This window comes from Nicotiana tomentosiformis, chromosome 8 (assembly GCF_000390325.3).
Source record: "Nicotiana tomentosiformis chromosome 8, ASM39032v3, whole genome shotgun sequence".
NCBI classification, from domain to species: domain Eukaryota; kingdom Viridiplantae; phylum Streptophyta; class Magnoliopsida; order Solanales; family Solanaceae; genus Nicotiana; species Nicotiana tomentosiformis.
In genome coordinates, this window is record NC_090819.1 from 37,945,732 (window position 1) to 37,967,324 (window position 21,593).

Sequence of the window (21,593 nt, forward strand, 5' to 3'; positions counted from 1 at the left end):
CTTTCTAGTTGACCAAAACTCAGCTTGTAGTTCAGTATCGTTTCTTTGAGGACATTCATCAAACACCTTGCATACCTTATTTTTAGAAACTTCAGCACCTTCATTTTCTATTACTGAGGGCTTTTCCTTATCTTCGTTATCTAGTTTCAAAGAATTTTGGTCTTTAATGGCAAAGACAAGCATGTAATTGGTGGAGAATGGAATCACATGACTTACATCTCAAGTTGTGACTTCATTACGGCTAATTTCCAGAGTTTCATTTATGCGAGAACTTTCATCAACATCTGGTCTTCCTCTGATTTTTTCTCCTCAACATCTTCATCCTTAACTACCAAGAAACCAGTGGTGGCGTTCAACAGTGCCAGCGGCTGTTGCAATTTGTCAAACACCTGATCTTCATTGTTTTCTATATGTTTCATTACTGAATCTCCATCTTCCATTGGAGGGTGACCAGTCTCCAAATAATCATAACCCATTTCGATTCCACCTATTGAATCTAGAGGTTCTTTAAGTGGTTAAAAATCTGTATGCGAGCAATTAGTCTCCACATGCTTAGCACCTAAGTTCAGTAAGCTATCTAACCCAGCGACAGTCATCAACACCACTGAACCATCATAGAATTGAACGAAATAGAAACCCTGATTGTTATTGTCAATCTTATAAGTACATGGAACTTGGTAAGAGTAAGCACTTGTGGGTGAATGGAGATAATTCCATCCTCTATCAGTTGGGTTAGCGAATCCACCAGACAAATTACCATATGAATCTCGATAGAAATTTTGATTAGTACCAGGATACTGATTATATGCATACGGGTAGCCGGAAACCCGCTGATCACTCTCCGACCTTTGAAGGTAATATTGATTTTGTGAACTAAGGATTGTCCAGAAATGACTTTGATACCATTCTTTGATATGTTACAATCTTTTATTCGATCTGTCCATAAAAGCTTGAATCTGTTGCTCCAACTGATTCGTACCTCCACTGGACTCTGCCATTAACACCGATGAATAGCCGAGAATCGTTGACTCTGATACCAATTGTAACAATTCCCACATTGGAATCATCATGAGAAAGAAAAACAAGAACTAGAAAAGAAGGAAAGAAAATGCAGAGAAAACAAAAGACTCAATTTTCATTCAACATGCTCCTAAAAGTGCCTTACATCAGTATTTAAAGAAAAGAGAAAATATATAAAAAGCTAACTTCAGGGGTAAAAGTAAAAGCTACTATAATCTTTAGGACTAAAGTGCAACTATGAAAAACTCTGCAAATATTCAGGAGGCCTGTCGGAGAAGTAAATAAAAGTGTCAACTGGCTTCATCAAATTCCAACAGCATTAGACCTCCATAGCAAGATGCCAGGAGGAATTTGAAATATGAATTACCAAGTTCATCCATTCATAGGAATTCCATATCCATGTCCCACGTATATATAAGTAATATATGTATATCCAAAATGTTTTCTTTGAACAGTCCAAATTCACTTTATCCATCTGCCCAAGAACTCGCTCCATTTCAATGAGTCGCATTTGTGATGCATACATACATACATACATATATATATATATATATATACATACATACATATATATATATATATATATACATACATACATATATATATATATATATATATATATATATATATATATATATATATAAAACCATCTTGCAGTGGTAAAGGGACCTGCATATATAATTTCCAACCAACTGTTGTCACAGATGCGTTACGTTTAAATGCCTCATTTATCAAATTTTCCATCTCCTCTAATTAATAAATCCTCCGTAGCATACAGACAGATTAATATATATGACATTCAACCAAGGTCTATAAACATCTTTTTCTATCAACTCCTCAATCTTTTGAACTTTTACTGTAAGCACATATCATAGATCGAATTAATGGGATCTCGTACGTACTGATGAGCATGACCTTTGACATGCTCATAGATTTCTTCCATCTTATATATCCAACTTACCAGAATGTGCATATCCTCGAAGCATCAATAAATGAGTAGTAAGATCAGGTTTGATACCTCCTGCCTTCATTATTCTATACGTCTTCTCCACATTATCCCCATATTCATGCTATGATATACCCAGCAATTAAATTGTTGTATTAACTAACATTTGGGAGGATATATATATTCAAATCATTTATTTCCCGTAAGGTTTCCTTCCATGTGAGCTATCATCATTAATCTACCAAACACCAAGATAAGTATATTGTATGTTACAATAGTTGGAGTACATATTGCTTCCTGATGCCTACGGTGGCAATGAAACAGTAAAGGAAAAGGAAAAGAAGCTAAGAAGTAAAATTAGGGCAAAAACTAAAAAGGGTTTTTCAATAATCTGAAGCTCAATGATACTTACAAATAGGCTCCACTACTCACTACAAAAACAAATCTTAAAACTAATTCTGACAGGGGCTATAAGTATCGAATTAGAATAAATCTATGAACCTAATTACAATTTATCAAACTTGCTTTAAGAAACCTAGAGGGACTAAACTGCTCACTTAATAACTTTTATTCTATCCGTTAATAACTAACTCCTAACGGCTACGTACAACTATTTAAGCTCCCTGTACATGCCACGCAAGCTGAAGCCATTCTCGTTTGCATCAGTTCCTCTCCCTTGAAAGCTTCCTTGTCCTTAAGGAAGGAAAAGGGGAAAGCGAGTCTTCAAGGCTGAATAGTCCTCCCATATAGCTCGATCAGGTGGCAGTTGGTCCCATTGTACTGGAACCTGCGCCACAACCTTGTTTCCCTTTTGGATCATACGCCTCTTTTAGATTTTGTGTGGTTGGGGACAGTAAGGGCTGGACAATTCAATTATAGGGGGATGTGAGGTTGTTTCTGGTAATTCATGGCATTTCTTGAGTTGGGAAACATGAAAGGTAGGATGTAGCAATAGTTGAGGAGGAAGGGAGAGTTTATAGGCAACATTCCCAATCTTCTGTAATATCTGGTAAGGCTCGTAATACCTAGCTGAAAGGTTAGAGAATTGCCCTCCTGACATGGTGATTTGCCTATATGGTTGAATCTTAACATACACCCAGTCACCTTTTTGAATTGTCTGTCCGACCTATACTTATTTGCTTGGTTCTCCATCCTTTGTTGAGCCCTCTTAAGGTGGTATTTAAGAAGTTGTACCTTGAACTCTCTCGTGAGTAAGCTTCTATCTACTTCCTCCGTGCTTGAATCTCCAATAGCATAAGGCAAGTGCAAGAGAGGAGATTGACCATATAAGCCTTCATATGGTGTACGCTGGACGGCAGAATGAAAGGTGGTATTGTACCACAACTCAGCTGCTCTTGGGTAGTGCATCCAATCCTTTTGAGAGTCTGAGCAAAAGCATCTCAAATAAGTCTCCATACACCTGTTAACTACCTCAGTTTGGCCATCTGTTTGAGGGTGGTAAGCTGTGGAAGTGTTAAGACTCACTCCTAACATGACAAACAATTCTTGCCAAAGCTTGCTTGTAAAGATAGGATCTCTATCACTTATAATATTTTCTGGCAGCCCATGCAACTTATAAACCTGCTTCATGAAAATCTTGGCCAATTCATTGGCAGAATAAGGATGAGATAAACCTATAAAATGAGCATACTTTGAGAGCCTATCCACTACTACCCAAATAATTGATTTCACTTGGACTTGGGTAGCCCTTATATGCAGTCCATACTTATGCTACTCTAGGTTGCAACAGGTATTTTCAGAGGTTGTAGAAATCCTGGGTAAGGGGCATTGTCATACTTGTGCCTCTGACATGTATCACAACTCTTCACAAGGTCTTGAATTTCCTATTTCATTCCCTTCCAATAGAATAAAAAAGATACCCTCCTTTAAGTATTGTCCATTCCTAAATGCCCCCCCAATAGTGGAATTGTACCACAACTTTAGGATCTCCTTCCTTAGTTGTGGGTCAGGCCCTACCACCAACTTACCATTCTTTCTTAGTTGCTCATGCATGAAGGTGTAACCTCTATCATTGGAACCCTTATTCTTGAGGACCTGGATTGCTGCCTTTAGTTCATCATCTAACTCCTAACTTTTCATAATAGATTCTAACAAGTCAGTTTTCACAGTTGAGAGTGTCATGGATGACAGCTCAATTAGTGGAATTCTGGAGAGTGCATATGCAGCCTTGTTTTCCTTACCCTTTTTGTATTCAATCTCAAAGTCATATTGCATTAATTTGGTTATCCACTTCAGCTGATTGCCTGTGTGTAACTTCTGTTCTAGCAAGAACTTAAGAGCCTTTTGGTCTGTTTTAATAATGAAAGGTTTCAATGTCAGATACTGAGACCATTTGTTTACTGCCATGACCAAAGCTAACAGCTCTTTATCATAAACTGATAGGGACTGGTGCTGAGTGGATAACCCTTTACTGAGGTAGGCAATTGGTTGGCATTGTTGCATCAACACAGCACCAATGCCTACATTGCAGGCATCAGTTTCAACCATAACGGTTAATGAGAAGTTGGGTAGGGCTAGAACATGTGTTGTAGTTAAGGCTAGTTTCAGCTTGTCAAAGTCTTCCTCAGCCTTCTTAGTCCAGCAAAAACTATCTTTTTTGGGAAGATCGGTAAGAGATTTACTAATGATACCATACCCTTGTATAAACCTCCTATAATACCCAGCTAATCCCAGAAATCCCCTAAGTTGGGTAATAGTTTTTGGTTCAGGCCAATTCTTCACTGCCTCCACCTTTCTAGGATCAGTTGACACTCCTTGTGAGGATACCTAGTGCCCCAAATACTCAACTCTTTTTGCCCCAAACACACATTCGCTCTTCTTTGCTAATAACTGATGTTGCATCAACAGATCAAAGGCAATCTTAAGATGCTGTACATATTCCTCTAAGCTCTTACTGTAGATTAAAATGTCATCAAAGAACACAAGAATGAACTTCCTCAAATCTGCTTGAAAGATGTGATTCATTAGTCCTTCAAAGCTTGAAGGAGCATTGGTCAGCACAAAAGGCATAACCAGGTATTCATAATGCCCAGAATGTATTCTAAAAGCAGTTTTGGCCACATCTTTAGGTGCCATTCTGATTTGATGGTATCCTTCCTTGAGGTATATTTTAGAGTATATTTGAGAACCACATAATTCATCCAACAACTCCTCAATAAAAGGGATAGGAAATATGTCTTTGACAGTCATTTTGTTAAAGGCTCTATAAACTACACACATCTTCCATGCCCCATCCTTCTTTCCTACTAAGACCACAGGTGATGCATAGGGGCTTGAACTATGATATATTATCCCTTGTACTAATATCTCTTGTACCAATTTCTTAATGACATCTTTATGTACAGGGGATTACCTATAAGGCCCAACATTGGTTGGAGAGGCACCCTCCAATAAAGGTGTGTGATGATCAAACACACCTCTAAAGGGGGGAAGTTGAGTTGGTTCTCCAAACACCATGTCATATTGCTTTAGGACCTCAGTGATTGGACTTGGTTCCTAAATACTTTCAACTCCTTCAACATTTGATTCTTCTTCCTTTGCACCTCTAACCTTTACCATAAAGAACCTTGATTCATTTCCATCAACCTTCTCCAAAGCCTTGGACTGAACAACCTTGAGTTTAGGTTGGTTTCTTGTAGAGTCTGTAATTTGCCCTCATGTTCAAACTCCATTATTAGCTTTTTGAAATTGAACTTGAAGTCTTCCAATGGATACAACCACTGAATGCCCAATACAATGTCACTGTTGCCAATAGGGAAGACCAGGAAGTCACCTTGGAACACTGCACCTTGTATGAGCCACTGAAATCCTTTACAGATTTTCTCTGTAGGTACCTCTCTACCATCAGCTACTTACACTAATTGTGGCTTGATCTTGCTGATTTTGCAACCCAACTTTTTTGCTGTATCTTCATCAATGAAGTTGTGGGTGGATCCACAATCAATAAAAATCTCTAATGGCTCCTGCTCAGTAAACCCCCTAAGCCTGAGTGTTTGGTATCCGGGTGTGCCATTGAGTGCTTGCAATAATATGGCACAACTCTCAGTTGTATCTTCCACCACTTCTTCTTTGACTTCTGCTACTTCCAAGTCCTCTTCCTCATCTGCTTCCTTCTCCTCCACTTCCTCTATAGGCCCCAGCTCCAATGAATAGATATGTGTATTGGCCTTGCATTTATGGCCAGGAATAAACTTCTTATCACAAAAGAAGCATAAATCTCTTGCCCTCGTCTCATCCATCTAAGCAGGGGTCAATCTCCTCCTTCTGTTGGGATCCATTCTGGCAGCAGGGGGTTTCTTGAAACCTGAAGAGCCATCTTTTTTCCAATTATTAGAATGGAGTCCACTTAATCCTCTACTCATAGAAGATCCTGAGCTTAAATTCCTAATGACTTTGATTTGAGCTGCAAAGTTGGCTTCCTGTAACCTAGCCAAGTAGTAAGCCTAGGGAAAGGTGCTTGGGTTCCCCCACTCTAACAGCATTGCTCAGCTCTGGTTTAAGGTTGTTGATAAAGATACTAATGGCATGCCCTATTGATATATCCAACCTAGTCATCACACTATTGAATGCTTGTTGGTACTTTTTCACAGTTCCTGTATGCTTAACATTCATTATTTCAGTCATGGGATCAGTGTATTCTGCACTAAAGCTGTCACATAATGCCCAAATATATTCATCCCATGTAGGAAGGGGCATTTGACCTCTGCTTCTCATGTATCCAAAATGCCACTGTAGGGCATTACCCTCAAAGTGCATAAACACTAATTTCAGCTTCTGCTGTATAGTAATATCTTCCTCAGAGAAGAATTGATCCACTTTATACAGCCATGTCCTCAAGTCCTCACCATTGAACCTTAGAAATTCAACCTTAGCATAATTATTAAATGAAAGTGTTGGTAAGGGAGTATTTGGTGGATGAGTGGCAGCTTTCCATGGGTTGTTTCTAGGTGTGTTTTGGGATAGGTTAGGAAGTGGCTCATAAGGAACTTGGTGGTATTTATGTGAGGTTACATGTGTGTTGGATACTTGGTAGGCTAAAGGGTAGTGTGATGGTTGATTATAGGGGTTGTAAGGATATTGAACTCGATTGGGGGTGTTAGAATGCTGATAAGGTTGAGTATAATGTTTTCTGTTAGCTTCAGGGGGAAGATAAGAGGGAGCTGGTAGAGTTCTGGGCTGAGGAGAGTAAGGAAGCAGGCTGGGTTCTCATTATTGTGTTGGGGTTCTGTAAGCTAGGGTTCAGCTGTGTTTGAGTCAAAAGTCCGAGAGAAGTCCAATTTACTCCCACAACTGTATTTCGAGCAGGGGGTATAAGGTTTGAGGTCGGAGTACTGCTAGGTAGTGAAACACTTGCTGAAACTGAGCAAGTACCTCCCATGGAGTTGGGTGTTGCCATTTCTCCTATACTGAGGGGAAGATCACTAGGAGAAAACAACTCACAGCCTTATGGATTTGTGTCCTTGCCACGTTTAGGTATTCTGCTACCATGTATAACCTCATTAAGCACTTCTCTCAAGTCGTTGACAACTTCTTCATGATTTTTGTAGGTCTGCACTTGAAAAGCTTCGAGCTGATCTTGACGAGCTGTGAAGCTAGACATATCTGTAGACATCTTTTGTAGCATCTCCATAACCTCATTGGATTATCCAGCCATGGTTTCCCACAGAGCCAAGAAGATGCTCTAATACCACTGATGCCTACGGCGGCAATGAAACAGTAAAGGAAAAGGAAAAGAAGCTAAGAAGTAAAATTAAGGCAAAACTAAAAAAGGTTTTTCAATATATCATATGAAACTCAATGATACTTACATATAGGCTCCACTACTCACTACAAAACAAAATTTAAAACTACTTCTGACAGGGGCTATAAGTGTTGAATTAGAATAAATCTATGGACCTAATTACAATATATAAAACTTGCTTTAAGAAACCTAGAGGGACTAAACTGCTCACTTAACAACTTTCATTCTATCCGTTAATAACTAACTCCTAGCGGATAGGTACAACTATTTAAGCTCCTTTTACATGGCACGCAAGCTGAAGCCATTCTCGTTTGCATCACTTCCCTCTTCAAGTCCCGAAAAACTGATTGATACTTTATAGCCAAACCATTGAACATATAACTAGCAGTCATAAGGGCATTATATAAAGAGGTGGACTTGAGTTACTTGTTAGAAGCCTCTTTGAATAGTTCAGCTGCAAGATCAACATCCTTTAACATTCCAACCACAACAATAGCCTTGGAATACTTCCAACACAATAGGGGATTCAAGAATTACTAAAGAAAAACAAAAAAATGAAGAAACGTGCGAAATCTAAAAGAAAATAGGGAATGAAAAAGAAGATAAAAATTAAAGATAGAATGAATTCAGGAAAGAGTTTCTTGAATTCAAAAAGTTTATTCTTGAACTTGAATCCTAACAACAACAATTAGCTAACGAATAACTAATCGCCTTTGATAGAGAATTAAAAATAAGAGATAAATTGTGAAACCCGACTCTTTGAAATAACAAGAACAACAATAAGCCTAAACTTATCACCTTTTTTGAATACCTAGAAGTGATTTAAGATTTCAAAAAATTCATCTTACCACCTTAAGTTAGTATTGATTGTTGAATAATATATTTAAGAGTAGCCACACATAAGAGTGCAAGAAAAATCTCACAATTTTTATTTATATTAGTCTATATAATTAAAGTACAAAAACAAATAAGACACCACTTGATATAGGTAAGGGGTCACTAAATTGAGCCTAAAACACAAGGAAATAGAGTTCTAAACTACTTTGGACAACAAGTCCAACTACCTTAGGAAAGAAAAAATACTAGGAAATAAAAACCAAGTCAATTTTGGAAAGTAACTCCAATAATTTTAGGAAAAGGAAAACATAACCTGAACTACCTAGAAAAGCAATAAATCTAGTAAAAGAATATATGAAAATAAGTTAAACCAATCTAGCATTGAAGGATCTTGAAAATCTTGAAGGAAATTTGCAAGCAACTTAGCACCAACTTGCACTCAAATTCTAGAGTGCCTATTGTACCCTTCTTGCACATCAAGTGAGTCCTTTCTATGTTATAAAAATGTGGCTTTATGTAGGACTTTTTGGGCTGAAAATGTGGGCACATTTTAGGTGCCAAATAGCTCCAACAGCGGCCTGATTTGGACGTTCTTCAGATCTAGGATGTCTCTTGGGATTTAATCTACCTCTTCTTGGACATGAATTTGGACCATAAAATAATTATAACACCTAGACAACTCATATCCTTTGTTCTTGAGCTCTTCTTCCCAGCTAACAACTTCTTTATTTGCTCCTGAAGTCCAATGACCTTATTTTATAACTTTTTAGCTTGAGATCTTATTAAAGGTCCTATTTAAGATTCTAAAATTCCATCCTTGTCCTTGAATAGGATTGAGCTTCCTAGGACGCTATCATCAGCTGTCATGGGAGTCAGTAATCCAATTGACTTCTTCTCCGGTCAAAAGCCTGATAGAAAACAGTCAAAGTATGTTACTTCCTCAACAAGAAAAATAGCAGCGATCATAGACTTAACATTTGGTCTTAATGTAAAAGGCAATGAGAAGAAATACATAATACAGTACAGGCATACAAGGCATTTCTTCAATTGTGCTAGTAGAATGACATGAAATTACTATTGATTAACCGAAAAGAGAATCATCTAATATTGCCAAATGAAGAGAAACGCATCATTTTTGTCACATCCACAAACTCAACTCCATTATTATTTTCACGCCTAATTTACATAATATTATCATAAAAAAACTCACACAAATCACTCTATGAGGTCCAAATTCAATTGACTTTTGCAGTGCCACAAGTCCTCTTTGACCATGATTCCATTTATATAATTTTTTTATCGTTTTTTTATTTCAGAGATTGGTGGTTAACAGAGTTTTTATGTAGTTTATAATTGACAAATAATTAATTTCGGTAAGACCAAAATAATCATTGTATGTGGTCAAAACTGAGCTTGCCCTTCATATGATTAATCGAGACTGGAACATGATAGATCAAGGTTCAACTTCGTGTAATATCGAGCTATGATACGAAGTTAGGTTGCCGAACTCGTGACCTAAAGACCGACCAAGATCAAGATCGGTCAAGATTGAGACTGAGCAAAGTAGAGACAGGTCGAGATCGGTCAATATTGAGACCGAGCAGAATAGAGACCGGTCAAGATCGGCCAAGATTGAGACCAAGCAGAATAGAGACCGGTCAATATGGGCAAAGACTGAGACCGAGCAGAATAGAGACCAGTCAATATGGGCCAAGATTGAGACCGAGCAAAATAGAAACCGATCAAATGCATGATCGGTCAAGATTGAAATCGAACAAGAAAACAATAAAGCCGGTATATCCGTAATTTGGGCGAGAATCTCGGCAAAAATTCCGGTGCATATCAAGGAAAGGCCAAATAATTAATCTATCATGGAATTCCTTTTGTATTAAGAATTATAAACAAAGTAGGACTTTTTCACTATATAAAGGGATTTTTGATCATTTGTAGGACATTCGGAAAGCAATAAAAAACAACACATTATCTTCTTTGAACGCTTGATTATCTTGTTACTCTGTTCTTACATCAGTTGAATCCTTACTTGTTTGGAAGGTGACCAAATTAAAGGGCAAAAGCTAATTGATTTATTTGGTTTGCATTTATCTCTTTTGTAGCTAATGATAGTACTGATATATATTTATATATTTTCCCGATTTGTATCAAGTTATATCACGTATCCTTAGAGCCGCATATAAATTTAATTGTTATCCATTTTTTTAGGGTAAATAGTTTGGCACCCACCGTGGGGTTAAGGATAATAGTGATTATTTGATATAAATCTCTGCAAAATACACTATTTTACACTCGCTCTTGGAAGTATCTTTGATTTCAGGATAAAAATGACGAACTCTCAATTACTGCCCCTACGTATTGACAATGAATCTGGTCACCAAGGCGAGAATAACAACATGACGCCGGGTGATCTGGGGCCACACACTGACCCCGTTGGGACTCAGGCCATGGATCCAATTGACATTAATTCACATGTGGCCATCGAAGCAATCCAACATTCTGGTCCCGAAAATAGCATCTATGGTGGAACCCGATCTGCGGTTCGAAATAACCAAAATATTGGAGAAGATGGGATCAGACTGTGTATGATCTTCAAAATGCTGCAAGCTCAACAGGTGACAATAGCTCAGTTGAAGAGCCAAACCCAGGTACCGAGCAGGGCTGAGCCAGGACCACCCCAAGAAGTCACACACAGAACGGGGCCAGCTATGGTAAGATCAAATGAAAAAGAATCGGGGACTAACCCCGAAATTATAAAATGCTCGAGGAACTGACAAAGCAGGTAGAGTCAGGGGAAAATAAGATCGAAGCAAATGACAAGAAAGTGGAAACTTATAACTCCAGGGTTGATCATATCCCGGGGGCACCACCAATATTGAAGGGTTTGGATTCCAAATAATTCGTACAAAAGCCCTTCCTCCCGAGCGAGGCTCCCAAAATGATCCCCAAGAAGTTTCGCATGCCCGTGATTCCTAAGTATAACAGAACGACCGACCCCAACGAGCATGTCACCTCTTACACATGTGCCATTAAAGGGAATGATCTAGAGGACGACGAGATCGAATCCATGTTACTGAAGAAATTCGGGGAAACCCTGTCAAAGGGAGCAATGATATGGTATCATAATTTACCACCTTACTCTATCGATTCTTTTGCCATGCTTGTAAATTCTATTGTAAAAGCATACGCCGGAGCCATAAAGGTCGAGACTAGGAAGTCGGACCTTTTCAAGGTAAGGCAGAAAGATAATGAGATGCTCAGAGAGTTTGTATTACCTTTCCAAATGGAACGAATGGATCTACCACCGGTCACCGACGATTGGGCCGTTCAAGCTTTCACCCAAGGACTAAATGAACGGAGCTCGGTGGCTTCACAACAATTGAAGCAGAACTTGATTGAGTACCCAGCTATTACTTGGACCGATATATATAATCGATATCAATCAAAGATTAGAGTCGAAGACGACCAGCTGGGGGCTCCTTTTGGATCCATTATCAAAGGGGACGTCGACCAAGAACAGAGGTCGAACAGGGATCGATACCAGCCATATAATAGAGATCGTAGGGGTAATGGAACTGGGCACAATTCCGTACGAGGTGAAAGGAGAAGTGATCGAGGCCAAGGCTCTCGAGGGATAATTAGCAAGAATGGTTTTGACAGGCATACCGGACCTAAGGAAGCACCGTGATTGTTAGAATATAACTTTAATATTAATGTATACACCATCGTATCAGCTATCGGATGCATCAAAGATACTAAATGGCCTCAACCTCTGCAGACCGATCCAGCACAGAGAAATCCTAGTCAAATATGAAAGTATCATGGCACCCATGGACACAGAACGGAAGATTGTAGGCAATTAAGAGAAGAAGTAGCCCGGTTATTCAATGAAGGGCACCTTCGAGAGTTCTTAACAGAGAGTTCAATAGGAAAAATAAGGGCGAGATAACTTTGCCAGTAAACGTGGCCGGGACCATTCAAGAGACGAAGTTCAATGTGATTGAAGGTGACATGAGATATAACGCCCTATTCGGGAGACCATGGATCCACAACATGAGAGCAGTGCCTTCGACTCTTCACCAGGTCCTGAAATTCCCAACACCAGAGGGAATCAAAACGGTTTACGGGGAGCAACTGCTGCAAAAGAAATGTTTGCCATTGATGAAGTAATTCCGATATCTACACCCTCCTCGATAAAGGGGTCAAATTTGAAGGAAAAACGAGAGACCAAATAGCAATCACAAATGTTGGCCTCGATACAACCGGAGAAGCAGAGGACTGACGAAGATGATGCTTATGGGGTCCCTCGATCCTTTATAGTCCCCGATGATTCTGATGCTACCAAATCAACGGTCGAAAAGCTAGATCAAATCATACTAGTCGAACATCTGCCCAAACGAAAAGTATACCTGGGCACTCGGTTAAATCCCGGTCTCAGGGAAAAGCTTATTCAATTTCCTATAGCTAACATGGATTATTTCGCTTGGTCCCATCTTGACATGACAGGGATCCCTCCGAAAATCACCACACATAAACTAAGCTTGGACCCGAAGTTCCATCCGGTGAAGTAAAAAAGGAGATCCCAGTCTGAAGTTAAACATGTTTTCATCAAAAACGAGGTAACCAAGCTTTTTAAAATAGGGTCCATTCGTGAGGTGAAATACCCCGAATGGTTAGCAAACGTGGTAGTAGTCCCGAAAAAAGGAAACAAACTCAGAATATGTATAGATTACAAGGATCTAAATAAAGCATGCCCCAAGGATTCTTTTCCTTTGCCTAATATCGATCGCATGATCAATGCCATGGCCGGCCACGAGATCCTCAGTTTTCTCGATGCCTATTCCGGATACAACCAAATACAAATGAACCCAGATGATCAGGAAAAGACTTCGTTCATCACTAAATATGGTACCTACTGCTACAATGTAATGCCATTTGGATTAAAAAATGATGGTGCCACTTATCAATGCCTAGTAAATCGGATGTTCGAAGAACAAATAGGGAAATCTATGGAAGTTTACATTGATGACATGCTAGTTAAGTTCCTTCAAGCAGAGGACCATTTAAAACACTTGCAAGAAACTCTCAGTATATTGAAGAAATACAACATGAAGCTGAACCTAGAAAAATGCGCATTCGGGGTCGGGTCAGGCAAATTTCTCGGGTTCATGGTATCTAACCGAGGAATCGAGATTAATCCCAACAAGATCAAAGCTATCGATGGCATCACGGTGGTAGACAGCGTAAAGGCTGTGCAGAGGTTAACTGGGCTCATGGCCGCCTTGGGGCGATTCATCTCGAGGTCCTCCGATAAATGCCATCGATTTTTCTCGTTGCTAAAAAAGAAAAATAATTTCACATGGACCTCGGAATGCCAGCAAGCCTTGGAAGCGCTTAAACGGTACTTATCGAGCCCGCCGCTGCTTCACACGCCAAGGGCAAACGAACATCTTTACTTATATTTGGAAGTGTCGGAGGTAGCGGTAAGTGGAGCCGTAGTCTAAGAAGAACGAGGTATGCAATTTCCCATTTATTATGTCTGTCGGACCTTAGGTGAGGCCGAAACTAGATATCCCCATCTAGAAAAATTGGCGCTCGCTTTAATAAGCGCCTCTAGGAAACTAAAACCATACATTCAATGTCACCCCATATGTGTTGTGACAACTTATCCCCTTCGAAATATTTTGCATAAACCCGAGCTTTCGGGACAGTTGGCCAAATGTGTCACGACCCAAAATCTATTAAAGGTCGTGATGGCACCGGACACCGCTGTCAGGCAAGCCAAAACTAAATACTTAATTTGGTTCTCATTTTTTAATATTTTAGAAATCATATTTGTCTTCAATTAAACAGTAAAAGATGGAATCTACAGTGTAAATAATAATATTTTATAACAATTTCAATACAGGACAACCCAAATCACCCCAAAACCTGGTGTCACAAGTGCATGAGCCTCAACTAGAAATGCAAAATAAAATACAACATCTGTCCGAAATGCAAATTCGGGCAGGAGAAAATATAAATATTCTGAAGGAGACTCTGCTAGCTGCGGACTCGTAACGTGGAATGCATCTTACCTAAATCCCCGCAATAACCGCGCCTATGCGCCCACAAGGCCACTAGACAAAAATGTGCAGCAAGTGTAGTATGAGTACATAAATCAACGCGTACGCAGTAAGTATCCCGCTTAACCTCGAAGAAGTAGTGACGAGGGGTCGACTTTGATACTTACTATGGGCTATAAATAAATATCAATGATATAATTAGGCATGGATTACGTAGAACGGCTATAAGCTAAATATCATGAAATAAGTAAACAATTCTTTTGTTCATAAGAAATTTCCAAATTTTATTTTCGTCATTTAACATTTTTGTATCTCGGGCCAATGAAAGCAATATCAATTATTATAAATTCCAAAAATATATCATGCGCAAATCATGTCGAGGTCATACGGCCCGATCCAACATAATATTTAAATTGTGCACTGCCGAGGGTTGAACGGCGCGAACCATAGATGCATCTATTTAACCTGACGAGGCGTTCGGCACGCTCCACAAAAGAGAACATACAATTTAAAACAACCAAATTCAAGATTTATTAAGGCAACTATTCAAGAAATACAAATTCTCATTTACGGTAAAGAATAATGGAGCTTAACCTTTTAAAATTCCTTTACCAAGAAGGATGCAAGCATCGCAATTATAACATGATCTGGGTCCTAGACTACCCGGACATAAACATATTAGTAGCTACGCACAGACTCTCGTCACATCGTGCATATGTAGGCACCCACAAATAGAAGCACACATTGAATTATTTCACCTATGGGGGTTAATACCCTCTTACAAGGTTAGAAAGGAGACTTACCTCGCTTCGAAGTTCCATAGCCAGCTCCCAAGCCTTTCAAACAACTTAAATCGATGCCAAACGCTCCAAAACTAGTCACTAAATGAGTAATTCCATAAATATATAATCTAATACTCATTATAATCCTATTTACAATAATTTCTAACTCCGTTCGAAAAGTCGATAAAAATCACCCTCAGGCCCACATGCCCGGATTTCAAAAAATTTCGAAGATAAACTTTACCCATAACCCCACAAACTCAAATATATAATTTATTTCTAATTTCATGCCTAAATTCGTGATCAAAATCCAAAAATACCAATTTCTAGGTTTTTCTTCCTAATCCCTTATTTCTACCAAATTTTCATGTCTAAATCCTTATATAATCCAAGTATTTAACTTGCAATGGGTGGGAATCACTTACCTTGACATAGATGACGAAAATCTCCCTTCCAAGAGCTCCAAAAATCGCCCAACCAAATGAAAAATGGGTGAAAAGAAAAATCGCCCAGCCCGACCTTCGCACCTGCGGTCGAATAGCCACTTCTGCGGCTCCGCACCTACGGAAATTCCATCGCAGGTGCAGCTCCAGCTCGGCCCAACAATCCACGCATTTGCGCCCCATGTAGCGCATCTGCTCGTCCGCTTCTGCGGCTCTTTATGCGCAGGTGCGGTCCCGCTTCTGCGGAACTTGACCGCATTTGCAGTCTCAACCTTCACCAGCCAAAACTGCTGCTGCGACCCTCTTGGCCGCTTCTGCGGCTCCGCACCTGCGGCCAACACCTCGCAGGTGCGGTTACACCAGATACCAGCTGCCTTAGCATTTCTTCCAAATCCAAACTCGATCCGTTAACCATCCGGAATCCACCCGAGGCTCTCGGGACCTCAACCAAATATACCAACACGTCCCAAAAAACATTACGAACTTAGTCGAGCCTTTAAATCACATCAAACAACGCTAAAAACCCGAATTACCCTCCAATTCAAACTTAATGAACTTAGAAACTTCAATCTTGTACAATCGATGCTGAAACCTATCAAATCACATCTGATTGACATCAAATTTTGCACACAAGTCACATTCGACATTACGGACCTATTCCAACTTCCGGAATCGGAATCCGATTCCGATATCAAAAGGTCCACTCCCGGTCAAACTTCTTAAAATTATCCAAATTTCCAACTTTCACCCAAATGACCCCAAAATGACCTATGGACCTCCAAATCCACTTCCGGACGCGCTTCTAAGACCAAAATCATCACGCGGAGCTATTCCCAGACTCGGAATCCAAAAAGGACATCAATAAAATTGAAATGCACTTAAACTCAAATTTAGGAAATTTTTCCAAAATGCCAACTTCCATAATAGACGCTGAAACGCTCCGGGTCATCCAAAACCTGCTTCGGGCATACGCCCAAGTCCAAAATCATCATACAAGCCTGTTGGAACCTTCAAATCCCGATTCCGAGATCGTTTACTCAAAAATCAAACTTTAGTCAATTCCTCTAACTTAAGGCTTCCGAAATTAGAATTCTCTTTCCAAACCAACTCTGAACTTCTTGAAATTCAATTCCGACCACGCGTACAAGTCATAATACCCGAAGTGAAGCTAAACATGGCCTCAAACCGCCTAATGATGCGCTAGAACTCAAAACGACCGGTCAGGTCGTTACATTCTCTCCCACTTAAACATACGTTCGTCCTCTAATGTGCTAAGAACGTGTCTGAAATCACCGTTTTAACACCTCGTGCACCTACCCGTGCTTCCGCTACTCAGTTGAGCACATTAGCTTGAGCCAATTTGAAGATCTTCCACTTTATTTAGTCAAATAAGCCTTAGAGCCAAATTCCAACATCTGAAATCCTCTACGAGGTTTGTTTCCATCATACGAACACCGTATCCATTACTACACGATGCACTAATACATGATTGCATACATTTACTGAATTCATACCATGCACTGTGTAACTCACACGACCATAATAACATCCTATGACAATGACAGTCGAAATCCCACGAATCTGATGCCCACATGCACCTCACGAAGCATATAAGTCACGTTTCAACTCTCGCAATACTGCCACAACAGAAAGGATGTGTAGAAATTCATAACCAACTTACGAGTCGACAATTCATTGAGTCCCTCCTCCTGACAAGGACCATTACCACATTATGAACCAAATAACGATAATTGCTTTTTAATATGCCTCATATAATCCAATCGCACTGATCCCAGGTCCAATAATCTTGTCTCACCCAGTATAAGTTGTTCCGGCAATAAGCCACCACAAACACTACCAAAGGTCTCATATGATGCCACCATGTGCCAATAACCCACAAACTTGCATGTGATACATAAGGAAAAATGAACTCGGGAAGGAACTGCTCAACCCACGTGACTAATTAAACAACCAAAAAGATGTTATGAACCTTCCTCAGAAAATGAGAAGCAAAACACACAAGAATAGGTATAGGGAACTGTACTCAACCTCACACTATTGTGGCGTGCAACCCGATACACACATGACACCATTGCGGCGTGCAACTCAATCCAACCATGATACCCGTTGTGGCGTGCAACCCGATCCAAACAACATCTTCGTGGCGGCGTGCCACTCGATCCGCACATAGTAATAAATGGGGAAATACCCATCACGCCAAAAATGTTTATACCTTACGAAATGCCCGTATATCAACCATAAGCACGCCAAGTGCATAATACAAATCTTGAGGAGACGAGTAGCGTCGTACTATATAAAACTCAAGCACAACTAAGGTGCGATATATGATCTGCATCTCGAGAGCCATCCCGCTCACATAACACCACCGCTACGCGGGACCTCAACACATTGTACAAATAATCAAGCCGTCTCACAACCCACATGGCACAATAGAGTATTATATGAAGTAGCTGACGACGAAATTAACATCTAACACCCGAATACTCCTCCATAAGGAATGCTATGCTGAATGAACACACCCAGGCTGGTGTAGAGTACACATCCACATTTGGACCCATCAACGGACCCCAAACCGATTCTGATCATACCATGCTTGGGAAAATACCCTCTCAAGGATCCACAATGACCTTTTTCCCATGATACACAAGAACAGCTGTCGAATCTGGAACAAATTTCCACAATTTACAATCAATCGAATAGAGCGCCTTTCAGGCCTAAACTCTCACATCAGCGATAGTACCAAAATCTCCATACTTGGTTTAAATATTTAATCAATCAAGTGACTACATGTTACACTTATACAATATTCCCATGGGATACGATCCCACGACCTTCCACACCAGGTAACAAGTTTGCACATCCATACCACCGACCACACTAATGTTGTAAAGCGAATCAAGAAGCCGCAAATCAGTACACAAGGCCTCTTACACAGGACACCGATCTCAGGTGACGCTAAAGACATTACCAGTTGATTCTAGCCATCTGAATTCTTCCCTGATCATCCGAGCTCGTGACATTCTTGTCATCACCGAACCACAACCTTGATCCTCAACTTTCAATTCCCCATGTCGCTCACTACACCTAACATGCCAATACGTGAGAGTACCAGAATTTCATAATAACCCTTGATCCACTAATAGGATAACACTTCATCATTTAGAAACCTTTTACTTAGCTCATTTCAGAAGAACCAATGCAACATACAACTAAATTCCCAAACCGCAGAAAATACAACCTCATGTCATGATTTAAACTGCCATAACTCTTCTAGAGATGCCTTTACACAACAAAGCCATATGAATCGAATACCTCCCAAATCAACCAAGTTGTGGTGGTGCTCAAGCCCAAGTGAACAACCACAAACCACATGTATAACTTCACGCTGGAGAAACTGGCCACTGCCATAACTGTGCTGATTCAACCATTACCAACCGAGCCACTTCTTCTAATCTACTCGGGACTTGCCCCACAAATAATAATAGCTCCATGCAAAACCCCATGGACCCAAATCCGCACTCATTCTGAGTGGCCTTATTTCACGAGACCACGGTGTCTCCAAAACCCACGAACCATCTCATACCCTCCTTATGCGCATCTTCAACTGGTACACCCATTCTGAAAATCCCTCTATGAATCCAAATTTATTTTCTCCCATTCCTCCAATGCCACACCGCAGACCGAAGATAATGTAGAACACTCCAAGCCACTTTTCATAATCCACTGCAAAAGCTCAATACTTAACCATACTACTGGCTCGAAATCCTTAGTCACCGCACTTTGAACCCACTAGAACCATTGCTGAGAGTCACCCACTCTGACTTGTTCCCAATTATGATCAAACTCCAAGGCCTTGCTAGCACATGAACACTCTCTCAAAGAAGCAACCGGCTGAATTCCTTTCCTTGTACATTACATCTACATGAAGCATAAACTCCGAGCCTTCCCAAAGCCTGAACATGAATCGATAAGGCCAATTATAGCACACATTCCTCGAATCCTTGGCTCAAATCACCATTGATGTTCTCTTTCCTTAGTCGTAACAACCCACCAATATGCCGATAACTAGAAACCTCACAAGTAGACAACCATGCAATCCAATCGCAGGCGGTAGGGCTCTCCCACTTATGCTTGAAGCTACCATTACATGACCCTGGAACCCATCAAGATTCCTTCTTCCTTACTGACATGACCTTGAGCAATCGGCCCGCCAAATTCTTCGAAATCTTCCTGTCAAACATTTCATGAACATTCTGAATCACTAGCCACATTCACATATTCGACCTCTTACTGGATAGCCAGTAGAATTCTTCGTAAAAGCTTCGTCGACACAACGCAATCGCCAGCCTGCTCAGAGGAGATAACTCAAATATGGAAAGTCCATGCCGACACCTTCCAACAATGCTACACTGAGTACCATTACTATGAAATCCTTAAACCATCCTAAGCCCGTGCTCATTCACCAGCTATACAAGCATGTTCACTTCCCATTGACATCAACTAGACGTGCGACGATACATTCCAATCCAAAGTCATGTTGTATCCTTTTTCATATCAAGAAACTCCTTCCTGTCGCACCCAATCATTCTTAATATAGCAGCAAATATTCCAAATCAAGCACGTAGACCTAGTCACTGTCCACCATGAATCCCAAATCACTCTAACTTACCCCAGGACGTGCTGCTATCCTACCACAGAACCTGTATGCTGCTGTACCACTCTCCCACTTAGGTCAAACCCTCTCTTTCAAGAAATAACCCAACTTCTGTTTCTCACACTTGGCCTTCTAGAAATTTAACCACCGCAAGACACCTCCCACATGTCCTTCCTCATCCTTCGCTGCCCAGTTGTTGCCTTAACTCAATATCTATCTCTGTAGCACTTGAACCAATAGATCGCCACCAACTTTAAACCTCCCCGAAGATCATCTTCCTTGAGCCCTCAACACCTGGACCACTGATTAAGTACTAAGCCACCACACACTGCGATCTCTAACAACCGCTTCCCCGACACTATTTCAAACTACAATGCCCCGAAGGCAAATTGATGAAGATCATAACATCGGTGAACATAACACATTTAATCTAGGGTGACGACACCACATCACAGATGAAAATTCCACCATGCTTGAAATACCAAGTCTCGTTACTCCGTCAACCCAAACCTGAACATTCATAGTCCGATTATCTTTCCTTCGCCGGAAATAAAATACTGGATCTCTGAATCATGCACTGAGTAAACCTCCTTCCAAGTCATTCACTACTTCGATGCATAGACAAGCATCCTACTATTACACAAAAATGGGGCGATAGCAATGCACGAATCGTCATAATAATCGATGACAAACCACAAAACCTTAGGTAATACTGATACAGAGCTGCAATGACAGAACAGCCTTCCGCAAGGCGACAATAATAGCCCAATCAAATACGCAGGGAGAAACATCCCGCACCACATCTGTAGTACCATTAAAAGTCCTCAATCCCCAATTAATAACAAGCGCTTCACGTCGCATAAGACTGAATAAGAAGGGAATGAGGGCATAAGCCTCAAAGGAATCGAATCGCACGATGAGGAATCAAGAAGGGAAGTTCTCCTAACAGTCCTGTAGCCTCTTAAAGATAAGTACAGACGTCTCCGTACCGATCCGCAAGACTCTACTAGACTCGCTCATGACTCGTCAGACCTAAGTGAACCTAGTGCTCT

The 21,593-nt window shown here is 40.3% G+C and overlaps 1 pseudogene; it reads right to left on the reverse strand.

The window, feature by feature from the left end:
• Positions 1–1,694: 1,694 nt before the first annotated feature.
• Positions 1,695–20,378, reverse strand: LOC138897343 (uncharacterized; annotated as a pseudogene).
• Between the last annotated feature and the right edge of the window lie 1,215 nt (positions 20,379–21,593).